A 20,795-nucleotide genomic window follows, 5' to 3' on the forward strand; every position below is an offset into this window, starting at 1 on the left:
TCTGTTCCAATACTTTTGCTCACTTGAAAAGTGGGTGGCTTCAAACAAAAGGTTCTCTGTCCTGAGTTGTGTTAGCTATAGCTTAAGTCTTTTTCACCGTTTGAATTTTCCTGATTTTGTGGACGGGGCTAAAACACAGTGACCTCACGGTGCTGGGGCGTATACTTTCTAGCGCGAGTTCGCTCCCTCTCTATAAAAGTCCAAAGTGACGTCATTTCGTTTGGCTGCTGCTCAGTTGTGAGCTAGATGTGCTTAGCTTCCATAAGAAGGCCCATTTATCACTCCAGCGTGCAGTTAGCAAGCTAACGATGGCTACACCCCGAAAATGCGTCTTCGCTGGATGCCTCAATTTACAGAACAGCTCGGTGATGTTTTTATAAGCGCCCAAAAAATGAGATAATAAAAAAGTGATGGATTGACTTTTTAAAGACATGTAGATGGCGAGCTGAACATCAACACCACCAGCTGACTCAGCAGTGCGCATTTTACGACGGATAGTTTTGTAAACTTTCACCAGAGACAACATGGCTTTGTGGGTAACTTGATACTAGCGAATGGGACAGTGCCGACTGTCTAACTAGCTGTGCTTCCACCTAACGTCCCTCTGTTACCTGTTCCACCCAAGTGCAGGAACATGGACAAAAACTTTACACAGTTCAAGTCTTGACATTAGTATTTTTATCGTGATCCCAAAAATGTGTAATTCCCTGAATCAAAGTGAATTACAACTATATTCAAGTCACAAGACTAAATCAAATAGACCTCAAGGTAAACAGTAAGCGCAAACCTGAAACAGGTGTGCTTTTCAACAAGACTTTCCTGTAACATTATCTTTGGAAAGGCCAAAGTAAAATCTCAGTACCACTTTGTGAAGTTAAAATAGAAAAATAATTGATCATTTATTTAAACTACACCCTAATTAGGGAAGTGAAGCAGTGATAGATTAAGGAGATGCACAGTACTGCATACTGTACAAGCCTCTCCTTTGATTCTAAACAACATCTCTAGAACAGAAAACCCCATTTTAAGTGCACAACCCAAATTGCTCCAAACTGCCTCTCGGTGCACACAAAACTAGGATCAACTCTGCAAGACAGGCTGCTCAGTTTTTAGTTACCTGCTTTTGAAAACAGCAGTTGACATTTGCTTGTGCGTAAATGTCTGTGTGCCTGCAAGCATGTACTGGTGGTGGTGAGGCAGTGCATGTGTACAGGAAATGGAAACATTTTCTGTACCACAGCCTGCAGCTGATGGTAAGTAGGCAAGAGCACAACTTTCCCAGGTAGACCCATCACACTCAAGAAAACTGGGGTACACTGGGATGTCTAAGAAGCATGTAAGAACACCTCTATCACGGTTACTACATTTACTGTAGCTACCTTACTTACCTCATGAGCACATGGTTGAGCTGCATTCACACGAGAGGAAAATAAAAATGTAGAATATGGCGATGGCAACAAGATTGGTGCAATAGCTTAAGTCTTTTCCATGCATCAGCATCAATAAAGATGTATCATATTAGATAGGGGTTTTCATGTACAGTAATTCAGACTTGATTCTTGTACCGTGTACACCTACAAATGGCGGACCGCGGTCCGGGACCAAGTTAAGGGCTCATGCGAACCCAAGGTCAATTGCGCTTTTTCAGGCCGCTGTCACATACTGTTTACCAGCTACACGCACCTTTAGGGTAGGCCCTGGTCTGATCACATGACCATGATGAGCCAATCAAACCAAGCATTGAGCAATGTTGAAGTTTAGTAGGATCAAAATATTCATTATTGGTATGGGCTGATATGTAAAATAATACATCATATTTGCAAAACCCCAGATGTGAAAAGTAAAAGGAAATGTGCCATTTTGACATTGCTTGACAGGTTGGCTATGTGGCAGCACGGTGGGCGACTGGTTAGCAAGCACATCTGCTTCATAGTCCAGAGGTTGTGGGTTCAAATCTGGCCTTCCTGTGTGGGGTTTGCATGTTCTCCCTGTGCCTGAGTGGGTTTTCTCCAGGTACTCTGGTTTTCTCTCACAATCCAAAAACATGCATGGTAGGGAAACTGAAAACACAAAATTGTCCGTAAGTGTAGATGTGAGTGTGATGTGAATGCTTGTTTGTCTATATGTATCCTGCGATTGGCTGGCAACCTGTTCAGGGTGTACCTCCCTCTCGGCCAAAGTCAGCTGGGATAGGCTCCAGCACACTAGCGACGCTCGTGAGAATAAGCGGTACAAAAAAATGGATTGATAAATGGGTTGGCTATGCAAATCTAAACATTGTGATCCGGACCTTTGCCCTGAAAAATCTTTTGCAACCGGAAACCTGGGAATTTTTTATTGAAAATCCCTGGTTTACACTGTACAGCATTAATATGTATGTATTATGGCAACATCTGACAAACTATATGACAATGGCGTAACATTTTGCCTTGCAAATAAATGTTCAATTCACATCTCTTAACCAATTGTCAGAAAACAATCAGTCGCGCTCCATTTTATTAGCAACCTGGCAAGTGGCTTCCATCTTTGTGGAATTTTTCTAAAATTTAAAAAAAAAAAAAAAAAAAAAAAAAACATGGAACAAGCACTTCAAACACCTCTAAAATCCTCCATAAATAAATTCAGGGGAGGAAAAAAAACATGATTACTGAAGTACATTACCTATTCTACTGCCCACTCTGCTCCAATCAGGAATAATGTTCCATTTGTGCCATTTAAATTGAGATTTTAGGACAAGTAACGCCGTTTAAAATGTCACAGTAATTTTGGGGAGTCGACTTGGAGGACCCCTCAAAATTTTGGCCCGTACCAGCTTTTTTTTTTTCTCAAACTTGTCAGCCAATAGGACAATGGGTTGCCCGAGTAGCAGATGAAACTAAAGGGTAGGGTAGATTTGTTGAGAAATAATGGATTTTTATAATTTTGACCAGATTTTCTATAGGTGATATCATAAAAAAGGTTCCCCAAAAAGGCTATTCTCCCCCCACTCACCACAAAAAAATTTAAATAAAATGAAAAAAAAAAAGAAACATTCTCGAACCCATCATCCGTTTTTCTTTTTCAAAAAGCCATTCCAACTCGACTCAGCATTTTGACAGACTGTCATTTTTGGGAAATCTTGTTACACTGCTAATTTAATTCACTACGGTCCCATATTAGACCTGTTCCACTTTGGTTGGTTCCCAAACAGAAAGGTGCCACAAAAGGTCATTGTGGAAGATCAAGTTAAAATGTAAGATGTGCTTTCACACAAGAACTCTTTGCTCAGTTTTAATCTCCAACTGGAAAATTTTGTTCTCATTTACTCAATAATACAAAACCTTCCTGTTAACATTCCTGCACCAGCCACTAACCAATAAGTGAAGAGTGTAATGCGTGTTGGGACAATGGGGCATTTTGGTTCGCTTGGAAGGTTTGTGAAAAGAAACCAAATCAGGGGCAAATACACAAAGTGTACAAATCTATCAACTGATTCAGACCAGAGAATGTTGCTGTAAAAACACCCTAACAGAACCTACTGGTGGTAAAACATTGTGGGATATTATTAGCATGAGGATGTTTGCACGAGCACTGGACACAACTCTGAACCGTAATGTTACCACTGAAAGTGCAACAGTTGTCGGAGCTGATCAGACAACATTAGGTGATCGAGGGTAACCATGCCAATAACCAATATTAGATATCCTAAATGAGTAAGTGTGTCATCCTACTCCTTCTAGAGCTGTAATTAGAAATATTTATTCCATTTGATTTCTATATTAAAAGGGACCTGTATACTATATGTAACAATGGGTGGGGGTGGAGACTTGAGCACTGTTTATCAATGTAGATGTGAAACTGCCAACAGCTGTACATGATATGGTATGATGTTAAACACAGAGACATACACAGTTTACTGTTGCAAACAGTACCACAACAAACTAAACAGTGGAAGAGTTTGTCCTGAAACGTCGGTTAAGGTGGCAACGAATAATAAGTGCTACTTCTGTAACTCGAATACAGTATAGTCTCCTAAGTGATATAGTGTATTTTATTTTCATATCATAATTGTCCATATTCAAAGTATACAGTATATTCTTAGTGGGTTAGTGACGGTTAGTGACGGAGCGACTTTGAATAGAAAGAAGTTCTATTTCGAGAGCGATATCGCGGTGATGTCAGAATAGTCCTTCATTGGGAGAGGGGCTGGCGGAGTGATTTCCACGTGCTTTTTTGCGTGGACTTGTACTAGGGAAACGAACAAGCCTAAACTCTCAGAGCCATTAAAATGGAGTGCACCCATTTCCTTTTTTGTCCTGCAGCTTATCTCCTCCTCTTTCACCTTAAAATGAGAAGCAGGGCTTTCTTTTGCAAAAAAGACAGAAACATTTTGCTGAAGTTGCCAAGGTGCGGTCTACTCCTCCAGCGGGAAAACTTTCCTGTTACTTCCTGGTAGGCGTCTATGTCAGGACTTCCAAATTAGGGCACGCTGCACCGGGGCGCTGTAGTCGTTGTCGCTGTGACGCACGGTCCTTTCATATTGAGCAAGTGCATTGTAAAAAGGCCTTTAGTTGTGGTATTTTTTAAAAGGCCTACTTTTTGCTAGAAGTGAGCTGAGAGAGGCTGGGCAGCACACCTGCAGATCTGTGAAGCAGCGTTTGTTTCCAAAGACCCACCTCCCATGTTTTTTTTTTCCCATAGCCAATACACGCAAGGACCCAAGTCTGAACTTAAAATAGAAACTTCAACAACATAAACATTAGTTTTGCTTACATAATTTCAAGAAAAACTACATTAAAGACTGTGCAAGCAACTTGCAAATCAGAATGTGAAATGCAAAACAGGGCAGGAGGGCATGGAGCAGTTTTTTTCTTTTTTTTTTTCTTTTTTATTGCAATGTGGAAACAATCGCCAACTAACAAGCCCCAAAAGCATGTTTTGAAGGAGGAAAAACTTTTACAAACTATTCCTCCCTTCCAAATACTGTGAGAAACTACATGGAGGGGAGACATTTTACTGTATGTTATTAACCCGACCAACACAATTGGAGATAGGTGAAAATGCACGTCATAAAATGTTACATAACAGATGATGGATGCATGTTTGCGTGCCTAACACCACCATTTAGTACAAGACCAGCATAGCCTGGTATCTGACCCAAGCAAATAGCTTTTGTCATTCTGCTTCATATAATCTTATTCTCAGCGCATGTCGGGTGGATGTGTTATATTTGGAGAGCCTTTGAGACAATTTTAATATTGCTCAGAGATACCTACTCAGATCCTCTCCAAAAACAGTTAATAGCACAAAAACTTTTTAAAATTACAAGCCTGGTTTACATGGAGCCTTCTATTCTGAATATAATCAGTTTAGAAGCCTAAACCGAATGAAAATGCTCCATATAAATATAAATAAATAAATAAAGACTAAACAGGCCAAATCCGAATGGAATTTTATTCCATTTCACAGGGGTGGAATATTTCTTTTGCCAAACCGATCAGAAGTAAATTTTGGCCATGTAGATGTCATTCAGAATAGTCGGGAAAAGCTCTGTCTGCGCATGCTTCATCTCGATGTAAATGCGTGGTGACGTCATCGTTTACACATGGCGTAAATATGGTGGCTCCCAACGGAGATCTTGTTTTTAACTACTTATAAGTTGTTTTTAATTAAACATTTTTTCATTAAATGTATACAAACAATTCTAGCTACTGTGCTGAATAGACGGACCTCCATCTGGATGAATGATGTGACGTTCACGACCAAGTGCGCATATCACACGGCTGTTCCAATTAAACGTAGGGCGCATCATGTATGCACACGATCGAAATAGATCAATCGGAATGAGAAAAAAGTCTCCATCTAAACCCAGCTCCTGAGTGGTTGGTCCGCTATAGAGGAGTCCTTCACCTGTCAATCAAATATACGTTGACGTTCGCTGTAGTCAACGCTGTACTGGCTGAATAACGGGTCACTGAGGTTATGCTTCATAAACAGTTAACGTTCCTGTGTTTGTGTTAATTGGGTACAAACACACACAACAACTCGGAGAGGCACTGACGTTTTAAACGACTTTGTCGCAGTGGAGTGAGCTATTTAGCTCCTCGCTAGTTTGTTAGTTTGCATCCCGGCTAGCGAACACAACAGTCAACGTTCATATATTTAATTGAATCCACTACAAAGACAAGATATTTAATGTTCAAACTGATAAACTTTATTGTTTTTATCAAACAATCATTAACTTAGAACATGTTCACCACTGTGTTACAGGACTTTTTCTTTTAACAACATTAAATAAACGTTTGGGAACTGAGGACATTAATTGTTGAAGCTTTGTAAGTGGAATTCTTTCCCATTCTTGCTTGATGTACAGCTTCAGCTGTTCAACAGTCGGGGTCTCCGTCATCATATTTTACGCTTCCTAATGCGCCACAATGGGAAATAGGTCTGGACTGCAGGCAGGCCAGTCTAGTACCGCACTCTTTTACTACGAAGCCAGGCTGTTGTAACACATTGTCTTGCTGAAATAAGCAGGGGCGTCCATGAAAAAGACATCGCTTGGATGGTAACATATGTTTCTCCAAAACCTGTATGTACCTTTCAGCATTAATGGTGCCTTCACAGATGAGTAAGTTACCCATGCCATTGGCTCTAACACAGCCCCATACCATCACAGATGCTGGCTTTTGAACTTTTCGTCCATAACAGTCCGGATGGTTCTTTTCCTCTTTGGCCCAGAGGACACGACGTCCACAATTTCCCAAAACAATTTGAAATGTGGACTCGTCGGACCGCAGAACACTTTTCCACTTTGCATCAGTCCATCTTAGAAGCCGGCGGCGTTTCTGGGTGTTGTTGATAAATGGCTTTTGCTTTGCATAGTAGAGTTTCAAGTTGCACTTACGGATGTAGCGCCGAACTGTATTTACTGACATTGGTTTTCTGAAGTGTTCCTTTACACATTGATGTCGGTTTTTGATAAAGTGCCTGAGGGATCGAAGGTCACGGGGCATTCAATGTTGGTTTTCGGCCTTGCCGCTTACATGCAGTGGTTTCTCCAGATTTTCTGAACCTTTTGATGATATTATGGACCGTAGATGATGAAATCCCTAAATTCCTTGCAAATGTACATTGAGGAACATTGTCCTTAATCTGTTATACTATTTTCTCACGCACTTGTTCACAAAGAGGTGAACCTCACCCCATCTTTGCTTGTGAATGACTGAGCAATTCATGGAAGCTCCTTTTCTACCCATTCATGGCACCCACCTGTTCCCAATTAGCCTGCTCACCTGTGGGATGTTCCAAACAGGTGTTTGATGAGCATTCCTCAACTTTTTTGCCACCTGTCCCAGCTTTTTTGGAACGTGTTGCAGCCATAAAATTCTAAGTTAATGATTATTTGCTAAATACAATAAAATGTATCAGTTTGAACAGTAAATATCTTGTCTTTGTAGTGTATTCAATTAAATATAGGTTGAACATGATTTGCAAATCATTGTATTCTGTGTTTATTTATGTTTAACACAACGTCCCAACTTCATTGGAATTGGGGTTGTATTTCAGCTATGATTTTTATTGTTTGGACAGGGTTTGGACTATGGAAAGGATCAACTCGATGTGGGGCGTAGAATAGGTTAATTTGATTCTACACATCGACCAAATATTTTACCTTTAATCGTTATGCCCATCCCTACCTTTAATTTTCAGTGGGACTCTTGCTCAAAACAAAAAAGACAAATAATCCCTCCAAGCATGAAGAGCCAGTCTGTATCTGGTGTGGCCACCATTTGCCTCACGTAGTGCAACACATCTCCTTCACATAGAGTTCATCAGGTTGTTGATTGTGGCCTGTGGAATGATGTTCCACTCTTCAATTGCTGTGTGAAGTTGCTGGTTACAAAGCATCACTGAAGCATTCATATTTGGGTCCATACAAATAGATGAACGTTAAATAACTGATGTAGTTAGTTAAAAATTGTAGCATTTCCACAAGTCCACAGGCATTATATGATGGCTTTAGACTCGTGCAGCTGCCTGGACCAAAGTCAGGCGAGTGTACCACTACACCATCAGTGACTGTTTTTAATACAGTATATAATGAATAATGAATGAATGGTGCTTCCTTAGAAGCCGAAGGCACAGCAGCATTTTGATAATATTTTGAAGCTATAGATCTACCACCCCTAGGTTCAGTGATATTTTTCCCCCAGGGGTTCTAAATACTAAAAAACATGCTGGCATTTTCACGAAACTTCAAGCACAGGGGAACAGGGGTTCATGCTGGTGATTTTGTCCAGCTATATTTGAGGCTTGGGTGGCAGTGTCGTCTCTCAGCACTCTCTGCTAGGCAGCTGAACACAATGAGATGGTTTGCACTGGGGCGCTTAGCGATGACATGCCAAGTATGCACCAGTCAAATCTTCACCCTTTATTGCCTTATGAAAAGCACTTACAGAATGTCATCATGCTCTTTGAAGCACACAGACTGCAGGACATTAGCAGAACCTCTCTTTGGGTCAACTCATTCCATCAGTTGACTCCACCACTTGTGTAATTAAATCCTATCACACACACACAAAAAGGCTTCGATGACTGTGTATTTTAGCACAATCAATCAATTCCTATTGAAAATTCAATGTCAGACTTTTGTTAGCTTGTCCAGCGTTAACAATTAGTAAAAACACGATCTGGAGAAGGTATAACCTTAAACTATCATGGTATTTGTATATCATTAATAATAACTCCATCTTGATAAAAGTCTGTATGTATGGGATATTACATACTACAGTGGGAGAATAGTTATTGATGCATCGCTTCTATTGCCGTGACCTCGATGTGCTTGGCTGAGAAGAAAACCGGCAGCCGGAAATGCTTCCTGCAGCTGCTAGGAGTATCATTCCCCACCTTGAGGCCAACCAAGAAGACAAACAGCAGCCAAGTCATGTTACTCCTCTGCTGCTGAGATGCCATTTTGCTTTTATCCAGCTCCCAAGTCATTCAACTCACACTTGTATTTCACAGTCAGTGGGCCCTTTTTACCTCAGATCAAGACAGACAAGATATATATCTGCCTCATATCCCAGGATCTTTATACACTTAAGAGTCGAGACATAGGGCTGGGCTGTTTATCAACTTTTTAAGATATATTTTGTAGGGTGTGGCATGCTTTGGCTGGTGGTGTTTGCTTTTTTCGAATGTGTGTTTTATAATATATTATATTCAAAATAAACCAATGCTCGAAATGCTTTTATGATTTACAGTTTTTCTACCGGTAGTTTTTGTACGATTCAGTTATTGGCGATTTTTTTGGGGCCAAATTTGGTTCCTGTATATTCGCTACGTTTTCGTATAGTTGATAATGGTCAGTACCAAACAAATCCGCCTGCTTGTGTGACAACTTAATGGACTGTTTTCTTGAGTCAGTGTCATCACGCAGTTCATCTGAAGTTTTTTTTTTTTTTTTTTTGCTTATTTATGCAACTATGCAATAAGCCACAATGGCGCTTAAGAAAGTACCAGGTGCAGAAGACAACAAACGAATTCAAGAAAGAAATTTTAGCAAATTAAAAAAATGGCTAATTATCCTTCGAAACAATAATGTCTCCTTCTCCCTTCTTTGCCATATTTCATAAGGAATTAAGAGTTTTTAATGAAGGTTAAAAAGTGATAGTGTTCATTTATCCACTTCATTAGTCATTTATATTTATTTCACATTGTTTTCTGTATATTAAACTAGTGCTGTGCGATATGGACAATATTTGACATCCCAATATAAGTCATTTTAGTTCCTTAGTTCCTAGTTAAAGATTTATACCTCGATACGGTATTTTCAAATCTTTATTTTAGTATTGAATTGGAAAAGAAATCTTCCTTGACATAACTATTTAACTTCATGCCTTTTAAAAATACTGTATAATGATGCCCTTGTCAGTAGCAGTAGCACTGCTGTCAGTGTCAGCTGAGTATAGCGATAAAGTGGAGAGTGACACGAGTGACGCTTTTCATCACCCAAGATGTACTTTTAAAAAAACGGTTCGAATGGTAAACTATATTAAATGTTAATTAATGTTCTTATCTATTAAAGTGAAAGTGTTGGGATGATTCACTTATTTGAAAATCCTCAAGAAGGATCTTAAGGACTATATAGAATTTTCTCAAACTCACACTTTTTAGTTGAAGATAAACATTCTAAAACTTTAGTGGTAAATATTAGTATCCTTAGCTGTTAGATAATTGTAACAGCCTTCAAAAGCAGGACAAACCGGTCTAAATTCCATAAAGTGTGTGTGTGTGTTGGGGCGGGGGGTATGTTTGTCTTGGCCCCCGAAATGACTGGCAAGTTACACCCTGCTTCGAGCCAGCGCTGCCACCGCTCGGCATGACTACCAAAGTGGGATTAGCGGCTCGTTTGATGAAGGAGGCAGCTAGCTAGCTGCAAGAACTAATGTGAATTGCAGGACACATTGACCATCGACACATAAATATGCATGGTTCAATTGGGCGCCAAGCACCCACAGCTGGGAGAGCCCGTGAGCCTGACTGATTAGCCAGAAGCGGCTGGACGGCGCATTACAGCATTTTACGACGCGTGGGGTAACTAAACCACTAACACCATTCACACACGACAGAATGAGCACGCAAATCGTTAACTTTTATCAGGAAGGGCTTTTGAGTTTTGACGCAAACAATTCTGATTCGCCAGCGTGGCGAACGTGGGTAATATTCGCTTGGCCACATTCAGAGGTGGGTCGTGACGCGCTACATTTACTCTGTTACATTTACTCAAGTAACATTTTCCATAAACTGTACTTGTCAGAGTACTTTATCTGCATACTTTTTACTTTTACTTGAGTATTTATGTGACGAAGGATCGATACTTTCACACCGACATGCCGTTCGCTACTTTTATTTATTCATTCTTGCGTGTGCGCGTCTATTTTTAGACTCCATCTTCGAATTCCGCATAAGGTGCCTGTTGCGCCAAACAAACGGGATCCCCAATGTAATTTGACTCCAATTCACCAATCAGACTACACAAGGTAGTCACATGACCGTGCACGTAGCCTTCGCGAGCCAATCAAAATGACAAATTTTGGGGGGGAAAACAGCCACGTGACTGTTTACTTTACAGACTCCAAAACACAACAGCTTTATCATGCAGCTCTTAAATTGTGACTGCTCAAACTTGGATAGTCATTAAAGCAAATAAAGCAAATAATGTTTTTTCCCCCAAAATTGTCAAAAGTCAATAGTGCACATTATACATAGGTAAACTTTCACATTTTATAAATGTATGCCGCCACCAGTAGTTATGAAAATGCTGTACACTTTCATTCTAAAATGCCACCGCGACCTAGTGGTTATAAAAAAAAGTGTGGCCTACACTTTCATTCCAATATGACACGGGGGGCGTATGACTGCATATATGTATAGTTGTGCTCATAAGTTTACATACCCAGGCAGAATTTGTAAAATATTGTTGTTTTTTTAAATATGACTGACTGAACAACAACCATCATTAATTTCTTTATGGTTATGTTTTGTTTAATGATAATGCTTTTCTGAAATGCTTGACCGTTTAATTTGAATTCCATTAAAATAAAATTAAATGTGTTTCGCCTGGTCCTTCATGTTTTCTTTAAATAATTGTACCCACCTTACAAATTCTGCCTGGGTAATCAAACATATGAGCACACCTGTGTGTTTTCTAAAAAATTAAAGCAAGCAAGTAAATTAAAGAAAAGGATGTGTTCAAATAAAGTGCTAAACTTCAGAATAATTCTTTGAAAAAAACTAACAAAATACAGATACTTCATGTTTTGATCATATGGGTAGAAGCAAAATCATGCATTGTAAAAATGCATTATACATAGGTAGAAGGGATTTCCAGAATTTTGAGGTCAACTTTGGGTGTGCATATTAAACATGGGTGCGCATTATACACGGGAAATTACGGTATGTGTTGTTGGTTTTTGGGCAGTTAAAAATTTAAATGGAGGTAGGTGTGTGTCGACTCCCATATATTATTACTATTTTTATTTTATTTGATGTGCATGTTCTGATTTAAAAATAATAATAATCTTAAATTACTCGCAAGTTACTCTTTACTTGAGTAGTTTTTTCATTGAGTACTTTCTTACTATTACTCAAGTAAATATTGACTAAAAAATGACTACTTTTTACTTTTAATTGAGTCATAATATTCTAAAGTAACAGTACTCTTACTTGAGTACGATAATTTGCTCCTCTACCCACCTCTGGCCACATCCTGTTTCAATTAGCCATTGGCAAGGTGAGGAACAGGCAGCTTGAACCCTGTTTTTCACTGGTTTAGAAACAAGTTTGTCAGCTTGTTCTGACATGAAATGAATCCTCATAAAATAACTTGGTGCTTTTTTTTTTTTTTTTTTTTTTTACAATTTGTTTCCCACGTTGAGAGATAGGAAGAGAAGCAGGTCAACCCTTTTAGTAGCAATGTGACAAGTGGCGAACATCTTGGTTGTATTTAAAAAAAAAAAAAAAGAGCACCTAAAACACCTATAAAATCCTCCATAACAAATAATTTCACGAAAAAATAATTGATGACAAAAGCACATGACCTATTCTACTTCCCACACTGCTATTCTCATGAATTATGTTCAATTTGAGCTATTTAATTTGTGTTTTTTAGGATGTCTAACGTTTGAAACCGTAGTATGGAATTTATGGTTCCCTCTGATGTTGTTTACATCCACGCGCCTGTCGCAGTGCCATAAACAAGTATTTGTGGGTGATGCAAAAATGCTACCACAAAGTAGTGACATTGCTAGAGCTAGATTAACATTCATTGTTTATTCAACGAGGTGTAGGACGTCTCAAGTCCCTCATCACACGAAAACTCACAAACTCATACTCTCTTGATGATTCAAATGATGCCCAACTCTGTGCGTGTGTGTGTGTGTGTGTGTGTATAAGATAATTATAAAAAAATATTACAGTTTCGCGGCACGGTGGCGGACTGGTTAGAGCGTCAGCCTCACAGTTCTGAGGACCCGGGTTCAATCCCCGGCCCCGCCTGTGTGGAGTTTGCATGTTCTCCCCGTGCCTGCGTGGGTTTTCTCCGGGTACTCCGGTTTCCTCCCACATCCCAAAAACATGCATGAATTGGAGACTCTAAATTGCCCGTAGGCATGACTGTGAGTGTGAATGGTTGTTTGTTCCTATGTGCCCTGCGATTGGCTGGCAACCAGTTCAGGGTGTACCCCGCCTCCTGCCCGATGACAGCTGGGATAGGCTCCAGCACGCCCGCGACCCTAGTGAGGAGAAGCGGCTCAGAAAATGGATGGATGGATGGATATTACAGTTTCATTGATTCCATCGTGATGCCATGAAAGATGTGCTCGGTCTTGCAGGTTTTGAATCATCCCTCTTTAGTATTTGGGCTTAAATACTTAGGAAGTCGGCACATGTGGTCCAAGGGAGTATGAGTTTGTGATTTTTTGTGTAAGACTAGTCAATTCAACCTTTAGTCTGGAACAGATTAATTGGATTTATGTGAAATATTGTTTCAGTTTTCGTTCATTTGAAACATAACGCTGTGTTTTGTCAACACGACAGCACATGAAATTGCAGCTTATACTCAGTCTCATGGTCAGTGATTGCTACTCTATGTTCTCTGTGACTTTACTAGCTTTAAAAAGCCAACAGTAGATTGACAGTTGTATAAGAAATGAAATACGGTGAAAACATTATTATTTTTTTTTAATCTGAGTCAAACAAAGCCATGTAACACATGGTCATTTTTGGCCTGTGTGGGAAGTTTCTTACAAGATGAGGTGGTACCCCGCAGTCCTTACATCTGTCAGGCACAAACACACAGCTGGTATTTCTACAGGCAGTCCTGAACTGTGCAAGAGTCGGTAAATGACAGGAGGAACAGAACTTTGATTGTGCCCTGACGGGTACCAACAGGTGTGAATAGGAGGATGCCAGCACTTCACAACATGGCCTGATCCACAGCACACATGCTACCAAAGCAGTAGAAAGGGAAACGCACCAAGCAAATCTCGAGATATCCCGACAACACCATGGGAAAGATACAGTTGGGGGTAGGTGGGCTCGTGCACAGCAGCTGCAGCGCATTAAATAAAAAAAATAATAATAATAAACAAAAGAGACCCACAATGCTACTTTGTCATTACCTGGTCGCCCAAATCATTGATAATTGCTCGCACAAAAACATTCCCCATGAGGTCATGCTGCTACCAAGCATGGTTTGTAATAATACTGTTTTATAATCTCAGGTAGCGCCGCCAATCTTAATGCTCTAAAAACAAACAAATGTTACTGCATGGGCAAGTTAGATGGGCTTACCTTCAAATTTTCTGCTGCAGAACTAAAAGTGCTCACACCTTACGGATCAACTGATAGCCACAACTTCACTGTATATTTGGGTTGTTGATCATGTTCATTACGTGTTGTGCATATTTCAAACAAATTCAGTATTTCTGGGATATACAGTATTTCTGGGATGCAAAATGGTGCAAAACATTGGCGAGTATTGTATTTAATTGAATAGACCACTACCGTTGCAAACATTTTATAATGACCCACACAGGTCAGTTTCCCCTGGCAACAAAAAACAAAAGACATTTCAGTAGGGTGGACTCCACTGTCTACCAAATCCTGACAATATGTTTTCAGAGTGAGACAGCAAGGGAGCAAAGGAGTACGAGAGCCCAAGGCCCACACTCTTCCTGATAGTGCGCTCGATCAAAGCCCTTTCCCATGGTTAGCGAGCACAACAACCTGGGAGATGAAAGACTATGGCCAGACTGTGGGAGAAATGAAGGACACAGCAGCCTCTCCATGGCATTTACAAACAGCTCAGAATAAGTCAAGCATTCTGCGATGCATCGAGGAGGAAATGTTTGTGAGGGGGTGTGAGACAACATGGTGCCAGAACTAAGCAACAGGATAAGAAGCGCAGTGATAAGGCTGGTGATTGCATCGTATCTGGAAAAGAGCAAGTGAGATCTTGCTTGTAAACACTGATTCTCACTCATTATCAATCTTCATATTGACGTAATTTAATTAAAACCATTGGAGCTTTGATAAATGTGCCTAAAATAAAGGCAGGATTCTGAATAATATTGCGTTCTTATTAAACCCTAAAAGACAGAAAGAAGATGTGTAGATTCATGGCTCCAGTAGTGATGCACTGAAATTTCGGCCAACATTTTTCTGCCGAAAAGAAGACAAAAAGTGAATTTTCGGTTTCGGACCAAAATACTTTTTTGACCGAAATAAAACTACATGGCTCATGCATATGTCACATGCTGATCACTGACGGCCGACACGCGAGTGTGCACACATCAGAGGAAAGAATCCTTTACTTTAACAAGCAATTACCTATAGAACATTGCTGAACATCCAGTTGAATTGACTGGGAGGTCACTATATTACACACACCCTCCACTCACGGTTTGATTAGTAGTCCCATAAATCAACCATAAATGTGAACTAAGCGTAAATGTTAAATAACACATACGTTCATTAAACAATGTACTAGTAACATCAACACACATTAATAACAAAGATGAAAATCTTTTTTACTGTAATAATTCAAATTTCATGTCGCGATGAATTATGGGAACCGCATCAAGAAGAAGTGGCGAAAACTAACAAAGAAGCGGTGAAAACCAACAAAGAAGAACCCGCACTAAGACATGCTTAGGCGGAACGGCGGCAGCGGCGAACAAAAGTGTGTCTTAACTTTGTTAAAATTAACGTCCAGTTGCGTCAGTGCAACACTTGAAATAAGATTATATTGTGCAAAGGAGGATTTCACGATGTGTAGCGTCTGACACGCTCCGAGCCTCAGCCAACACCGCACGGAGCTTCAGTGAAGTCAACTCTCAGTCAATTGAGTGAGTGAAACAATAAAATACGTCTATGCCAACATTGAGACAGCTAACAAGTAGACTTTACACCGATTTGATCGGGCGGATCGGCATCGGCCGATATTTAGCATTTTATGCTGATTGGCTGATCGGCTTTAATGTCATAATTCGTCGATCCGATCAAACGCAAAGGACATTAACTCCACGTCGCCGCGTGCAGTATATTTGAATCCAAAAGCTAGTTTATTTTTAGCCTTGTTGCGTGTCTTTTGACGTAGTACTGTAAATATCTGACGGCCAATGAAGTTTTTTTTTTTTTTAAAACATGTCAGCGATGTGGGACAGACAACACGTCTGAGACATGCAACACGCAATGCCCGCCGGATCAGACTACAAGACAAATTTGCTCTTTCACGATTGCACTGTCAGACTACTGCAATAAAATCTTGTATTCCGATACCGCCGCATCCCGTTTTTTACGATCATTGGGCTTGATCTTGTCAACTCAAATGCGACCGGATACACTCGTTACCGTGGCGACGACAACAAGAGTGGAGCGCGCCGGCTCGACTGTATTAAAAGGACAAAATGGGGAAAAACGTGTGTTGGTGGTCACCGGTGCTCAGGACAGGAGAGGATGTTCGTTTAAGGCTTGCTTCAGGTATGTTCACGTACTTTTAATATGATACGGCTCACAAGCAGGCAATAAAATGTTATGTAGCCTAGCAAGCTAGTGGTACCACAAACGGTTGGACGTAAACATGCCGCCGTTCTGTCGAATCATGCTCTAAAGTTCCGGTGTGGGTGAAGTAATTTAATTAAAAATAAAGTCATTTAATTCCATTAAGTTAGCACCCATTATTTCTGTCATGTAATGTTGGTTTGACTGATTTCACACATCTGACTAGAGCAGTGATTTCCAACCTTTATGGAGCCAAGGAACATATTCAGCCGTGGCCCAATGGTTAAGATCATCGCCTGTAACCGTGCGGGATCTAGGTTCAAGACCCCGACTGCACCATCTGCCAACATCCCCCGAACTTACGGCTGTAATGTCCTTGAGCAAGACACTGATACCCCGAAATGCTCCCCGGGTGCTTCAGCTGCCCCCTGCTCCAGTGTGTTCCACTAACATGTGTATGTGTTCACTGTGATGGGTTAAATGTAGAGAACAAATTTCGTGTGCATGCATGCATGTTCATGACAATAAAAGGTGATTCTTCTTCTTCTTACAATAGAAAAATCTCACGGCACACCAACAAACAAAAATGTCACAAAACGTGGATACATTAATTACTGTATTTACTTCCTGCCATCTAATAGAAGGCCATTCATTGGTTCTGTCTGTCACTATGCCTCACTGGCATAAATAGAGGAACAAAGATACATTATTTATTGTAAATATAATTCTTTGAGCAATTAAGTACACAAGTATATACAGTAAATGAACAGGTCATTTAAATAGACACATTCTTGTGATCGGATCGGTGATGGGTTATCGTTTTTTTTTAACTCGCTGATCGGTGATCGGCCCCAAAAACAAGTAGGCTTTACACGGTCAGGACTTTTGGGGCCAATCACCGATCAAAAGTTTTTAAAAAATGATAACCAATCACTGATCCGATCACAAGATGGAGCAATGTGTCTGTTTAAATGACTGTGTTGCACAAAATGGGTTATAAGATTTATTATTCTATTTAATTACAAGCAATGGTCCATCTGATCACGTATGTCACAATAGATAATCAAATCACTGGGCTTTGATCCCTCTCTTAAGTTTATTAACTTCATTCTCAATCCCTACACAAGGTAATGCAGATATTAGCAAACTCTCCTCTCAACATCCCCAAACTATAATGCAGGTTCAGGTTGTCATGTAAGCTCTGGAAACACTCAGGGAGCTATGACTGCAGCGACTAGTCTTTCGAGTAAAGGGGGCAGGAGGGGAGAAACCAAACTAGGTCAACTTTCTCGTAATACCATTTACATCACATCTAAACTGTATCTTGTGAGAGTTGTAGCTCACCCATTATGGAAAGGAAGTGGAGTGACTAAGTACACATCCAAACCATTGCATCAACGAAGTAGTTGCTGTGTTTGACACTTGTAGTGGTAAATACAGTTCAAATCTGTATGCAAACATAACTGTCGCAAGGTGTAATTATAGATTTAAAAGAACAGCCAGAAATGGAGTACCTTACAGTTGTATTAGTAGAACACAGGTTAATTTCTTCTGAGTATCTTTTGTTTACAACACAAAGCAACACTATACTACCGCACAGAGGAAGCTGAATGTAAAAATGCAAACTCTGGTGTTTGTAAGAACATTCTTATCAGATGAAGTGTTTCAGCGTCTTTATCTGCACCTTCAAGGGACAAAGAGGCCAAAGGTAAGGCCTTAACCATATTCTTCTTTGCTGTCACTCACTTTGTAACAGTAGTGCTCCCATGGATGTAAGACATGCAACACTAGAAGATGCAGTGGATTTTTGGATAAAAGAGAAGACTTATGGCCTATCGTAATTTATAATATTTGACCATTTGTTTGTGAAAGTAAAGCAGCAATGGATATTGCTGAAAATGGGTCGAGGACGAGGAAAAGTTACACTGAGCCAGTGTGAAATCTGAGCAATGTTTTTGCTTAAAAATTCAAAACAGCCATCAAGTGATGTGTAAGAACATGACACTGTGGGTGGCTTGACATACTTCTTAAAAAAAGGAACATAAATCTTAAACTCATCTTCGTCATCTTAGTAGAGCAATATAAATAAGTGATGACCCCAGAATGACCGATCATAAAAACATTAAATGACATTTTGTGATTCATGCAACTCGTACTGGTTTTAAGTTGAAGTAAAGTGGACTAAAACTTATTAAAACTAAAACTTGTCCCAGAACACAACTCGTAATCCAGGGCAGATAGAAGTTGCTGTTTCTATTGTCAAATAAAACTTGAAAAATGTAGGGTGGGAATCAATGCTCCAATCACAACACTGCCACTACCAAAGCCAAAATGTCTTAAGCACTGCAGTCTCTCAAAATACGCCTGTTTAACACACCATGTACTCTGGTTCCAATTAGGTAAAGTGCTACATCCAAAGGAAGCCAGCAGAGACTCCACAATATTCCTTTAATTGACGGTTGTGCTACTATCCTATTTCATAGCAGAGGTTCTCCAAAGCAAACTTAAAGAACACTTCATTAGCTTGAGAAGTCGTCTCTTTAATCATTCCACCATGTCTGATTTACAGAGGGACGCTATTTTGAGATAATTTATTTAGCTGAAAAACACAGTATAGAAGAAATAGATGTATTCTTTAATCATATTGGAGTTAATCTACCCTCGTATTTTAAGGTAATTAATATTATTATTATTATTATTATTATTGGCGATTGAGGAGAAATGTAAGGTAAGCACCCGCGACGTGTAAGGTTGTCACGAGGCGAATTTTTGGGGTCGTTTAAGAAAAACGATAACCGATCACCGATCCGGTCACAAGATGGAGCAATGTGTTTATGTACATGACTTGTTCATTTATTGTAGATACCCCAATTCCAATGAACTTGGGACATTGTGTTAAACATAAATAAAAACAGAATACAATAATTGGCGGCACGGTGGTAGAGCGTCAGCCTCACAGTTCTGAGGACCCGCGTTCAATCCCCGGCCCCGCCTGTGTGGAGTTTGCATGTTCTCCCCGTGCCTGCGTGGGTTTTCTCCGGTTTCCTCCCGCATCCCAAAAACATGCATGAATTGGAGACTCTAAATTGCCCGTAGGCATGACTGTGAGTGCGAATGGTTGTTTGTTCCTATGTGCCCTGCGATTGGCTGGCAACCAGTTCAGGGTGTACCCCGCCTCCTGCCCGATGACAGCTGGGATAGGCTCCAGCACGCCCGCGACCCTAGTGAGGAGAAGTGGCTCAGAAAATGGATGGATGGATGGAATACAATAATTTGCAAATCATGTTCAAACTATATTTAATTGAATACACTACAAAGACAAGATATTTAATGTTCAAACTGATAAACTATATTGTTTTTAGCAAATAATCATGAACTTAGAATTTTATGGTTGCAAGACGTTCCAAAAATGCTGGGACAGATGGCAAAAAAGACTGAGAAAGTTGAGGAATGCTCATCAAACACGTTTGGAACATCCCACAGGTGAACAGGCTAATTGGAAACAGGTGGGTGCCATGATTGGGTATAAAAGGAGCTTCCCTGAATTGCTCAGTCATTCACAACCAAAGATGGGGCGAGGTTCATCTCTTTGTGAACAAGTGCGTGAGAAAATAGTCTAACAGTTTAAGTACAATGTTCCTCAACGCACAATTGCAAGGAATTTAGGGATTTCATCATCTATGGTCCATAATATCGTCAAAAGATTCAGAGAATCTGGAGAAATCACTGCATGTAAGCGGCAAGGCCGAAAACCAACATTGAATGATCCCTCAGGCGGCACTGCATCCAAAACTGACATCAATGTGTAAAGGATATCACCACATGGCCTCAGGAACACTTCAGAAAACCAATCTCAGTAAATGCTGTTCGGCGCTACATCTGTATGTGCAACTTGAAACTCTACTATGCAAAGCAAAAGCCATTTATCAACAACACCCAGAAACGCCGCCGGCTTCTCTGGGCCCGAGCTCATCTAAGATGGACTGATGCAAAGTGGAAAAGTGTTCTGCGGTCCGACGAGTCCACATTTCAAATAGTTTTTGAAAATTGTGGACGTCATGTCCTCCGGCGGCCCAAAGAGGAAAAGCACCATCCAGACTGTTATGGACGCAAAGTTCAAAAGCCAGCATCTGTGATGGTATGGGGCTGTGTTAGTGCCAATAGCATGGGTAACTTACACATACTGAAAGGTACATACAGGTTTTGGAGAAAAATATGCTGCCATCCAAGCAACGTCTTTTTCATGGATG

At 40.2% G+C, this 20,795-nt stretch overlaps 1 protein-coding gene across 14 annotated transcripts in view; it reads right to left on the reverse strand.

Annotated features, from left to right (window-relative positions):
• The window catches only part of tab2 (TGF-beta activated kinase 1 (MAP3K7) binding protein 2), a 67,785-nt gene that overhangs the window by 36,743 nt on the left and 10,247 nt on the right, over window positions 1–20,795 (reverse strand). The gene's annotated exons all lie outside the window — the stretch shown is intronic.

This window comes from Phyllopteryx taeniolatus, chromosome 18 (assembly GCF_024500385.1).
Source record: "Phyllopteryx taeniolatus isolate TA_2022b chromosome 18, UOR_Ptae_1.2, whole genome shotgun sequence".
In the NCBI taxonomy this organism is placed as follows: domain Eukaryota; kingdom Metazoa; phylum Chordata; class Actinopteri; order Syngnathiformes; family Syngnathidae; genus Phyllopteryx; species Phyllopteryx taeniolatus.